Genomic DNA, 13,117 nt, shown 5'->3' with positions numbered 1-13,117 from the left:
AGAGCTCAGAAATAAGGCATATTCTTGCATGCAGAGTGTCCCTGATTCAATCAATTACATTTCTAATTTAAAACATGGTGTTTTAAATACATATTACATCTTCCTTAGGGAGATCCTCAGGTCAACTCAAGAGATGTGTTCTGGAGTTCCTTGCTTCCCAGCTGCAGGTGGGGGCCAATTCATCTCAGGACTGCGAGAGAAGGCTTAGACCTTCCTCCTGCTCTATTTTCCTGACCTGAAATGGTTCCAGAGAGCTGCTATTTACCCCACCGGGGGCTTCATATGTGCTGAGGGCTACACATTGCATTTCACAAATGGGGTAAACATTGGCTCCCTGGATCTATTTCAGGATGGAAAAAAGAGAGTGTAGAGGGAATGTATAAACATCCCTCTATCTGTGGGTTATGGCCCAATTGAAATTGGTCCCATATGTACCTGGGAAGCACAGAACTCTAAAACAGGGGTGTTAAACATGCAGCCCATGCAGGGCTCAAATCTTGCCCCTGAGCAACTTCCTTCTCCTGCTTCCTTTCCCAGGGCTGCTGCTGCAGCCACACCATAGCTTGGTTTTTCCCCAGCTCTCTCAGTGGCTCTTTGCTTCCTGCTTCCTGTTTCCTGGCTCTTGCCTCCCTCCCCCTCCCTTGCTCTCTCTCTCTCTCTCTCTCTCTTGTGTGCAAGCACACTTCTTGGGTGGGTGGAAAAGACCACATCCTAAAACTTTGGAGAAACACTACTGGACTAGATGGATCAACAGTCTGGCTCTGTGGTATATGTTCACACAATAGGTATCCAGGGCTGCTGAGAAGGGAGGACTAGAGGGACAACTTTTCAGGGTGGGGGAACTTTACTGAGAGCCAGTGTAGTGAAGTGGTTAGAATGAGAGTAGGATCTGGGAGACCCGATTTCAAATCCTCATTCTTTCATGAAGTTCACTGAGTAATCTAGGGTTGCTGTATTCCTGTTGGAGATGGGGGATCTTAGTGTTGAAACTCAGCTGCATGGTGGGAGAAAAATGGAGGGGATTGCTAGTATCCCAACACATTGATGTCATTTCTGCTGCAACCAGAAGTGATGTCATTGCATTGCTGGCAATGCTCTAGCATTCAGTCAAAACTCTATGGTCAAGCTGTAGAGTTTTTGCTGAATGCTAGAGCATCACTGAAGGCATGATGATGTCGCTTCTGGTTGCACCAGCAGTGGTATTTGCACATCACGGGTGATGCCCTTACATCACTGGTGAGGCCTTCAGCCAATGGTAATTCTGCTGTGAATTTGGGCCAGTCACTCTCTCTATGTTACACCTATATTACACAGTGAGGAAGGGAGAACCATATACATTATCCTGAACTTGCTGGAGGAAGTGCAAAAATGAACTAGATAGACAGAAGAAGGGAGGGAGAAGTGTGACCTTGAGCTGGTCAGGATCTCTCAGTTAACTATAGCTCCCCAGGTTATTTTAAGCATTAAATGTGGGGGAGGAATTGAGATTTCTGCAGAAAGAGGAAGATATAAATATGAGGCATGAAATGGAAAAATGTAGGGTACACGTACGTTATGCACGTAGGCTATGCTAAACATTAGTTAATAGCAAGTAATGTTTTGCTAAAATTGTTGGTTTGGGTCCTGGTGGTATGAGGAAGAACCCACAGGGAAGCTTTGTTTGGGAGCCTGTGATAGTTGTTGGCAGCATTTTGGGTAGCGTAAAATCATGGAATAAATGATCAAAGGATTATTGGTCAAGCCAGCTTGATTCATTTTTGACCAGTCATTAAGGCTGGCGTACCCCCACTGTCTTGGCATGCTCCCAACCTTCATGATTGCCTGTGCAAGGCCTATTCGCGTACAACAAAGTGCAGGATACAGATGTTTGGTTGCCAACCTCCAGATGAGGCCTGGAGATCTCCTGGAATTACAACTGGTCTCCAGGTGTCACCGGTAAATTCCCCTGGAGAAAATGGCTGCTTTGGAGGGTGGACTCTATGCCCTACTGAGGTCCCCCCCCCCACAATCCCACCATCATTAGGCTTCACTTCCAAATCTCCAGAAACTCCCCAGCCCAGTGTTGAAAGGAACTTCCACCCCTGCGCTTGTACACACATAGGCTTTGCATAGATGAAGGCACAGGGGTCAGGAGGAGCAGAAACAAGAAGCGTGATCCCCACCCCCCACTGTTCACTCCCAATAGTTTCCCTTCAAATAAAGTACCTCTAAGAACTGATTGAGCTGCTCCTGCATCAGTTATTGTTGCATCACAAGGCCTAACAGATGTTAGTAGGGTGAAAGAGATAAATAGAGCTTTGTACATGTAAGCAACATTTTTATGGGATTTCATCTTTGAAGGGATTTGTCATATTTTATAGGGAAACATGTCCTGCTTGGAAAGATCAAAGTCTAATCCTTCAATTTCCAGGGTGCAAAGTTCAGTTCTTATATCAGCATATAGGCCCTTCCCTGTCAATTCAAAACGTTTTATGTGAGCTGTAAAATGTCCAAACGCCTTGTGAATCATTATTTAATGAAGCAGAGAGGAGGGGCACTTCTTTCGATGTCTTTGTCCCACGTACTGTTTAGCAGCTGCCCGAGTCCTACAGGAAACAGCCGCAGCTAAGTTGGGTTTCAACGGTCTACTGGCAAAATCCTGGGCAATAAACATTTGAACTGTAACATGGCACACAATTTCCGGGCTCCATCTCATTTGATTCAAAATTCATGGAGCCATGTTTATGAAGAGGATTTCCGTTTCTTTAAATGGAAAAATTAACTTTAATACACATATTTGCTTCTGTGGGTGCTGGGGTTGCAAGCTGTGTTCCCTCTAAGCTGAGTTAGTGTGAGCTAGCTCACAGTTTTTTAGCCTCTGGCTCACACATTTTTCTCTTAGCTAAGGAAGGATGGCTCCAGAGCAAACTAATTTATGCAGCAGACAAATTGCTCGCTCACAACTTGAATGCCGGTAGCTAACAAAGTAGAATTTTTGCTCACAAGACTCCACAGCTTAGAAGGAGCAGTGGTTGCAAGCCCTGGGCTGGCAACTGGCAAGAGACTCATATTGGAGGAGCGAGCTCCTCACCAGCCATGTAATGATGCTGCCAGTGATGCACTGATGTCACTTCCAGTGAGACTGGAAGTGACATCATCCTGTGCAACTGGAAATGACCTCATCACTTCACTGGCAATGCTTTAGGATTAGCTCAAACTCTAGAGTTAAACTATGGCATTTTGGGCGAATGCTAGAGTGTAGCCCAACATGATGACATCACTTCTGGGTTGTGCCAGAAGAGATGTAATGGCATCAGGACGATATCGATCACCTCCCATTCTCCCTACTGCCCAGCTGAGGCGTGGCAGAAAAGACCACTGGAAATAGGAGATGTCTTCCTGAAACAGGAGACCTGGCAAGCCTGGTGGGTGTCAAAGGTTCATCTTTCATGGAAGACAACAAGAAGACCTTCCCAATCACCTATTGTGTGTACAGTTTGTCTGTGTGGGGTGTCTTTTGACCACACACAGCCAAGTTCAGAGAAAACATGACTGTGCTGTTTGTCTGCAGGGGTGAGATGATGCACGACGTGGAATAAATCCTACCACCACCACCACAAGTGGCATGTCCAGGGAACTGTATATGTAGCTGTGTACCTGGGAGTTCATTTTTTGTTTAGTATATAGATCACCATTGCTAGATCAAGGCACATGATGTGCCTGATGAAAACAATGGACTGGATGCAGCTTAGGTTCAGTCCATTTGCACCAACCATTAATGACAGGGTTGCCAGTACTGCTTCAGTAAATACCTGGAGATTTTGAGCGTGGTACTTGGGGAGGGGGGTTTTTTTGGGGGGGGAGTGATGGCATTTCTGAATGATGTTTTACGAACTTCCCCTAATCTCATGGTAAAGACCATAAGGAAATGGGGAAATTCTAGACCAGGGGGTTTCAAACATGTGGCCCACAGGCCAGGTTTGGCCCACACAGGGCTCAGAACTGGCCCCCAATCAACTTCCTTCTCCTGTTTCCTTTTCCAGGGCTGCAGTTGCAGCCTCACCCTAGCTTGCTTTTCCCCCCAGCTCCTTTAGTGGCTCTTTGCTTACTGCTTATTGCCTCTTGCCTCCCTCCCCCCCACTCACTCTCTCTCTCTCTCTCACACACACACACATGAACACACACACACAAACTTCTGCTTCCTTCTCCTGGGCTGCTCCTCTTCTTTTTGAGGGGGATGAGGAAAGAGAGAGAGAGAAAATAAAATTGGAGTCCCATGGCAGCTTTAAGACCAACAACTTTTTATTCCAGGTATAAGCTTTTTGTGTGCAAGCACACTTCTTGGGTGGGTGGGAGGGAGGGAGCGTGAATTGTTCTTACAAGCACAATGTACATTGAGGAAATTATTTTTGCTTATTCTGAAAAGTTGTTTGTTTTTTGTTTGTTTTTTGTTTAAAAAGATTGGATTGCTCTGTTCCTATCCGGATTTATTTTCTTTCAAAAGACCCTGATTAGGAATTAGGACATGTGGATTGGTCCTTATATCTTGGAGAGTGAAGTGATTTCAGATGACAAATGATAATAGCATGAAGAGGCTGAACATCCTGCATACTCATGTAACTCTTAGCATAATATTTTGCAGAATCTTTTCCACATCAGTAGCATGTGTGCATGTTTGTGAGTCTGTGTTTGGGAAGGGATTGCCTTACTTCTGTTCCCCTCTCCCACATATTAAGTAAATCCAGTGGGATGTGCAGTCACCAGCACAGGAAAGGTGGAGATTTACCATTTCCAAATAATGTTTTTTTTTTAATGTTAAACCAGAACAGTCTCAAAATGGCTGCACACTGCCCTACAATGCTAGCTTTAGAGCTGTTCTATTGCTGTATGAATAGGGATAGTCACAAACCGAACCATGAAGCAAAATTCATCACGAATTTTGCCCTGTTCATGTTTCATGAACAGAAGTTCATGATGGGTCTGCCATCACAAACTTTCACAAACTTTTTAGTATGAGCTCTCTTGCACTTGTCTTGGATAACTGAAGAGAGAACAGCCTCTGAACAATTTAAAATATATGGAAAATAAAATGAAGGTTTACAAAATAAAGCTAATCAAATATTACAGGTATTATACAGCTCTTCCTCATGCCACAAAAAGCAAAAAAAAAAAAAAAACCCACCACAAGAGATGCCACTTACTCTCTTGCAGTCACAACAATTTTAATGCAATGTATTTGTGGGCAGTTTTACATTTTTCTGGGACAACATTCTGCATACTGGAAAATGTGATTTGTTCTGTAAAAGAAGCATCACTTTGAAGGAAGGCATGCAAATAACATTCAATAGATGCAGCACAATTCATGACAAACACAACATTAAATGCACAGCAAAAAATCATGCAGAAATGCCTTGAAAAATATCCTCTGCATTCACAAACGCAGCTGAGAGGCAGTTTTTCCAACATGGCTACTGTACAAAGATTATTCTTGTCACAATCCTAAGGACTGTGACAAATTACAAATAGTATAATTACAAAAACCAAACAATCAGCCAAACATGCTTCCTATCTTAATATCTATAATTGCCGTAGCATACAACAGTAAAGAGCATAGGGTTATTTTCTTGCATGTACCAGCTACGCTGAAAGAAAGCAAGAGCTTTTTCAACTTACCCTGTGAAGAAAAAGGAGACACAAAAAGTGGAGTCCATATGGCTTAAACATCTTGGTAGGGCCCAACATGCTGACTCCTAAAAAAGAAAAGAAAATAATACAAGAAATTACAGTTAGAGATTATTCCAATCGCACTATTTCTTGGAAATCCCTGTTCTGTTTTTATGCCTCGCTTGTACAATTCAGATCTGTGAGCCTTTATCTGCATTTCATTTGTATTTCCTCATTGTCATTTAATGGAAGGGAATGGGGCTAGTTTTGGGCCAGGGAAGAAAACAGATAGAAGGGGAATTTTCCCCCACACTGCCAGAGGCCAGTGGTGAAAATATTGCAGACAAACCCCTAAAGAAACAAACAAACAGGGAACAGAATTGTTAAATGGTGTGGGAATTAAAAAATGAGAGATAGTGGAGAGATTTGTGATGCATCTCGCACACTGCTATGATTACCATATTCTGTTTCCCCTCACTAAGTCTTTTCTGTTAAATTTACATAATTTTACTGTTATTTTTGCATCAGTTACATATAAGTGGTGCATCACTTATAAATTACACTAAGATGCCATGTAAGAAGTAACAGACATCAGGAACATCAGCAGTGAAAATGAGCAAAACTAAGGCCCATTACACATGCATATCTTACTGCAGTTTTTCAGAGACAGTAAGCCTTTAATCTTGACTTCAGATTCTGTGTGCGCCTTACACACAATTCTTTTTCCTCCACTGTATTTATTCTGCAGCTACAATTTTAAAAACTCATTTTTCTAAATCAGGGTGGAATGTAACTTGTGATGTGGAGGGGGGGGTGTCCAACATTTTTAAAAGAATTATGCAATTGCCCTATTGCAGTTGCACAGTAGCGTCCAGTAAGCACCTTCCATTTAAATACTCATGGTTCAGGTTTTGTGCATGCATTTTAGTGTTAGTTGGTTGAATGAAAGGGAACACAAAGGAAAACAGGCAAAGCGGAAAAATCCCACTGTTGAAACTGACCAGACTTTTTCTGAAACTATAGAAATGATCCCTGAAAGTATAGACTTTTTTTCTGAAACTGACAAGCAGCTGGGAAGCCCCGTTTTCCTATTGCCAAGCACTAGGGGATTCTCTGCTGTGTTATTGGCTACTGTGAGAAAATGAGAAAGAGTCACAAGATCTCATAATATGGGAAAACATGTTGAGTGCACAGAATGCATGGTAGAACCCAATGACACAGTAGAACCTTATGATCACTGGCAACGTGTGTTTGTGCACGCATGCACCTGTGCAAAGTCAGCTGCAACTCCACCATGTTTTGCACAGGGCTGCAATTTGTAATTTGTACGGGGGAGGAGTCCTCTGGCAGAAGCTCTGGAGAGCTTTTTTAGTCTTGTGCCACTAAATTGAAAAAAGAATTTTGGGGGTATTTTCACCAAAGTCTTAGCACAGCTGTATAGTAATGCTAATTTCCTGCCCTTCCTTGCAAATTTGTGTGGTTTTTCTCTTTGTGATTCTCTAATTCGGTCCTGCACACTGGTCATGATCTTGGCAGTTTCTTAAAGCCTGTCCTATGCGGATTGCACTCTTCCTCCAAATGGATCCATCCTATGCAATTCTTAAATTCAGTGGTTCAGAGAAGGTCCATGTGGATCTATCTCCATTTTAATGTTAGGCTTCCAGAGACTAGCAAGTTCCCCCCTCCCAAAAACCTTTGTCCACTAAAGCAATAAAGGGGGAAATGTTTTCAGAGCTTTAGATTTCCTATCCCAGTGTCTGTCTCTCTTCACATCTCATGTCAATTTCATTTTGCACTGATGACCTCCCCCTTTATTTTGTTTGCATGCAGCACAGACATCCTTTTTAAAAAAACTGGGGATGCTGCCATTTGCCTCCTCTCTGATCCCCCTTTCAGCAGGGAACTAAACCTCACACAGCTCCTTTTACATTTTGCCATGTTGTTTTAATTTTTTTATTCAGCTATCTGAGATTAGCGATAATCTCATATCATTAGACCCATGTCACTTGTAAAAAAAATAAAAAATAAACAAGGGGAAAATGGAGCTTGTACAAAGATGAAGGAAGGAGGATGGCGGAAGGGGAAGGATGTTGGGGCAGAATGGGCAGAATGACCTCGATGTGGGTGGGGAGTGACCTTTGAGGGATGGCAAAGGGGGAGGAAATCCAAGGGAATCTGCATGCTTTTGAATTACCTTCAGTTTGGAAGCAAAACAAGGGGAAAATCAGCACAAAAGCACTCTCAGAAAACCTGGGAAAACAGTGACCAGAAAGCAAGCTGAGTGCTGAAGCTGAGGAAAATCAATGTAGAACGACAAAGAAAACCTGACAGACATGCATGGTGAAAGCAAGGGAAAGCACCTGTGCATAATAGGCCTAAAAGGCTTCTGACAACAACATACAAAAACAAATAAGAACATGAGAGAAGCCATGTTGGATCAGGCCAATGGCCCATCCAGTCCTACACTCAGTATCACACAGTGGCCAAAACCCAGGTACCATTAGGAGGTCCACCAGTGGGGCCAGAACTCCAGAAGCCCTCCCACTGTTGCCTCCCAAGCACCAAGAACACAGAGCATCACTGCCCCATCTATACATTGTGGCTAATAGCCACTGATGGGCCATAAGAAATAAGAATTTAAATAAGAATAAACCATAAGAAATATAAATGCCATATTTATTTATTCAAAATGTTTTATATCTTGTCTCTCTACAAAATTGTTGTCAAGGTAGCTTACAGCGTATAAAAAATTTCAATAGCCAGTTAAAATCCTTAAAAATGGACTATTATCTTGGTTATGTATGTTCGCAAATTTTTGCTTTATTAGCCACTTTGAGCCACTTATCTCCATAGAAATAAGGTGAGACATAAATGTTATAAATAAATAAGTGCAAGATCAGCCACTAAAAATACAACACCAACCCTACTTGTCCACCACAATACGCATCAGAATAAAGAACTGCACAACAGGAAAAGACACCTAAGCATAAAAAAGGCTACAGTGGCTTCCAGATGGAGATGCTTCTATTGTGCACTCATTGCTGATGCAAATGCAGATGTATTCTCAGTGGCAATGAAACATCCACATGGGGGATACTCTTTTCTTTCCTTCATTTCCCATTATGCCACCGCCACCCCACCAAAAGCCCACAGGGGCAATGTAAAGGCCAGGCATGGAGTTATATCTTTATTTATCTTATGGCAGAGTTACAAACAGAAAGCATATAATAATATTAAAAAACTGTAGCAGAGTCTAAAACACTTTAGAGAATGACAATATCTTTTCCCAACTCCTAAAGGAATTGAAGCTTGGTGCCAGGAAAGAGCCCATGGAGAGGGTGTACCAGAGTACTACCACTGAGATTTGTACACCCCTAGAGATTCATATCTACCTGAGAGCTGATTCAAAGATTCTGGCAAGCAAATTATCTAGTCCCGTGGGAGGAATATATTGTGTTTAGCAGCCCCCACAGGATTGTTCCACCTCAGGGACTTTCCAGACAGGACACCCTTTCTCAGAGGGATATGGCTGTCATTTGCTGATATGCTTCACTAGTGCTTACCATAGCAAATTATATCCTCATTGTCACTTAATGGAAAGGAATGGGTGCCGGAAAAAAGCATACTGCCAGAGACTCGTGGCAAACAGTTTGCAAGACAAAACATGAAAAGGAAAATAATAAAGAGAGAAAGCACTTTTAAATGGTGAGGGGATTCAAAATGGCAGGCAATGGAAGGAATCAGACAGACATCTTGTGCACTGTTGCACATCTAGCAGTAAGTCTTACTGCTGCTTTCATTAAAAGGTGAGATATTCATTGTAGTCACCAACTTCTTCCAATCTCTGTCACTGTTTTAGAAGACTTCACTCAGAACATATATATGATAACCTGACAATGAAGGAACTTGATTTTAGATTTTAAGAGATAAAATTAAAAGCACCTATCAGAACCTGGGCTGCAACACTTCCTAAGCGAACAAAAAGAAATCCGATTGCTACACTGATTAAAATAAACTGTGTCCGGTTTTAAAATCATCAAAAGAAATTATGTCAAGAAGATCATCTCTTACCTGGTGTGTGAAAACCTTGTATTTTGAGAAAAGATATATTTCCACACCTGCCCAGCTTGGTAGTGACTACCTTTGTCTATAAAAGCACTTGGCTTGGCAGTTTCACAGAAACTTGGTAGACGTTCAATCAAACATTAACTTTGTACATTGACAAGTCGTGATCTTTAAGGGCAAGGTGTGGCTTGCAATGGCAACCATCGCAATAAAAGGTAAGGAACCAGTTTCAAACTGACGTGATTTCTCTCCCATACATTTCCTTCCAACGAACTCTTGCACTACTTTCCAAGTTTTTGTAGATAACGTACTAGAAACTAGGGAAAGCAAGACTGATGCGTCTGCTTGAACAGACTTGATCTTTCAGGAACAATTATAAAAACGTAAAGAAGATATAATTTTTCAGTAATTGTAATTTTTTGATCACATCACTTCATTGTTAGTATTGCTATTCTAATAGTTCTGACTTGGATGGCCCAAGCTAGGCAAATCTCATCAGCTAAGTAGAGTCAGCATTTCAGGGTGAACATCTGCCTGGTTTATTTGAGAGTTCTCTAAGGGAAAAATCCCCGTAAACATTGGTGGAGAATCCCAGTTACTCCCTCTCGCTCCTTTAACACCAATTTCCCCCAATTAAGTACGAGACTGCCTCTTTGGGTAACAACTGTAGTAACTGAGGGTCATTTTACTTTAATTGGCAAATGTAGTTATTGCCTAGCAGGATCCCAAGGTTGGGTTCTTGAGCCTGAAGGTTGGTCACCTGTAGGCTATTAGTTGTTACTTGGCACTGTCTGGGGATGGGCTCAGGTGAGCCTGGTTAAGCCTAATTGACAGTTAGTGTCGGTGGTCAGAGCTTTATTGGGCTAAAATTGAAGTCCTTCTTTAATTGGTTGTTGGACCTTAAAGTTTCCTGGATGCTAGAGGGGATGTGCTTTTTCTTTTGGGAAAAACCCTGACTCTGCTGGAAGGACTGAGCTTGGGGAAGGTGTTTCCAGTTTGACTGCTGTGAACCAATTGTTGGGGTTTGTAGTTAAGAACTGCTGGAACCAACTAGAGTTGTATTATACCAGGTAAATTAGTTAGAGACTAAACCAGTTTCTTGTTTTGATGCACCGTATATTAGTACTGCTTTGCCCTAAATAAACCATTTTGGTGACCTACCTGTGTGGTGGTGTGTCAGGGGGGGGGGTCTGCAGAAGGGTGACCCTGTTATTCTTTTGGCCCTCATTGGACATTCTGAAGTGGGACCCTGGACCCTGGAGAGGGTTGGGAGTCCTACTGGAGTTTGTGACACCAGTCAGGTTGTTCACAGCCTGGTCTTTTGATTAAGGCAGGGCTGTGGCACTACAACAGCAGCATTCATTTTCTGCAGGGGGAACTGATCGCTGTAGCTTGGCGATGAGCTGTAATTTTGGGGGATCCCCAGGTCCCACCTGATGTCTGGCACCCCTAAATAGTAATAGTGGTTGGCTCACTCCGATCATGAAAGCAGCAACATAGAATGGACTTTCAGCAATAATTTCTACTTGACACCATGTTATGTCTTTAGGGAGGGAAAGGATCAGTGCTGGAGGCAACAGCAATGATAAGACCTGTATTTATTGGAACACGACAGCCAAGTAACAGAAGAGGCCACAACTAGGCCTCAGTAACTAACTCCTCCTCCAGTTATGGTCACAAGACCTGAACCTCTCCATTCTAAAGAACCTCTGGGAGTTGTCCTTAAAGCAATAGCACCAATATACCGCAACTTCGGCTTCCAATGATTCCAGCAGAATAATTTATTAGTTTGCCACCTCAAACAACAAAGCAGAAATTCTGTGGAACCTTAAAACCTAACAAAATTGTATGCCCATGCGAGTTTTCATGGACTAGAACTCACTTATTCAAAGAGTGGGCTGTAGTCCATGAATGCTTATGCTAGAATAAAATGATATTAGTCCTAAGGTTCCACTGGCCTCCTCCTTCTTCCACTAAGGAAACTCTAATCTCAATCCACATTTAGAATTCATGGGCTTCTCTTTTAAAATGGATCACAAATCGAACTCAGTGGAATTTTCAGCTTGGTAACTAAAACATGCATAGAAACTGTCCATCAGCAAAATCCACTAACCGGTAAACAGGTGCAGAAGATCAGACACCACTGGCATTGCAACAAAGGTTATAAAAATTTCATAGAACTGTTCCTCGGGTTCCATGCTAAACAAGTAGGCTCACTGCACAACCTTCAAAACTGAATTCAGCTCAGCAAGTGACACAACATAGCTCTTCTTTTAATACAGCCATTGTTTTATTAGAAAGACTTGAACAAGTTTTGATTACTTTGAAATCCCAGTGGTCAAGAACAAAAAGAAGGCTTAGTGTGCTTTCTTATCTATACCTGTGTGCAGTGCTTCTTGTCTGTATCTGCTGGACCCCAAAGGGTCAGCAGCATTTGAACTTTGCTGTATGCAGAATTATTGGGGACTAGGAATAAGGCCCATTGTGGAAATAAATACAACAAGCTCTAGAAAGAGGCTCAGGGTGGGTGCCCCAGCCTTGGCACTCAGTGTCAATTTGCTGTGGCAACCTCAGCAGAGTATAATGACACCAAATCCATCTGTTTCTCGAGGGGAACTGATCTCTGCCATCTGAAGAACAGTTGCAATTCTCAGTGATCTCCAGCTCTCACCTGGAGATTGGCAACAATGGTTCCCCAGGAGGAAATGACTGGTTTGGAGGGTGGAGTCTATGGCATTGTACCTGTCTGAGGTCCCACCCCTCCTCAAACCCCACCCTCTCCAGGCTCCAACCCTCAAATATCCAGGAATGTCCCAACCTGGAGCTGGCACCCCTAGACTAGCTCCAATGAGTTCCCCACAAAGGCCAAAGTAGGCCTGGAAATGGCCTCTCCTCACTTGAGACACCCCAATTTGATCTCCAATCTACTCTTAGTTGTTTTGAGAGCCTAAGTGCAATGGGGATCTGTGGGATAAATTTTCAGAGAGCGCATCTGGTCTGCCATGTCCAGAGCACATTCCAGCATGGACATAGGATGCATAAAATATTTACATACAACCCCCCCACACACACAGCTCCAAGGCGTGAATAATACAAGCGTACCCCTTGTTTCAATATGAACCATTTACAGTTAATGTGGAACCCTTAAGTATCACCCCAATGTGGAACCCCAATCCATCAAAACAGCCTAACATCCAATCAACTCAGGATGGGCGATAGTTCCGGTTTATGGCAACACGCAGGCAGACACATCTCCTGGATGTCCTGGGGATGTAAACTGCACACCAGTGTGTGGGAGAGGGTCCGACGGGTCGTGATCCCCCCCCCCCGGAGCCTTGGTAAAAGGCTCCCAACCAGGGGGCTTTTGAGGGGCGACCTCTTCGATGGCTGAAAGCCGGAGAATTGAGGT

The sequence above is a fragment of the Gekko japonicus genome, unplaced genomic scaffold (genome assembly GCF_001447785.1).
Source record: "Gekko japonicus isolate JY-2015 unplaced genomic scaffold, Gekko_japonicus_V1.1 scaffold47, whole genome shotgun sequence".
NCBI classification, from domain to species: Eukaryota; Metazoa; Chordata; class Lepidosauria; order Squamata; family Gekkonidae; genus Gekko; species Gekko japonicus.
The sequence above is the reverse complement of the archived record's forward strand: the minus strand, read 5'-3'. Positions refer to the sequence as shown.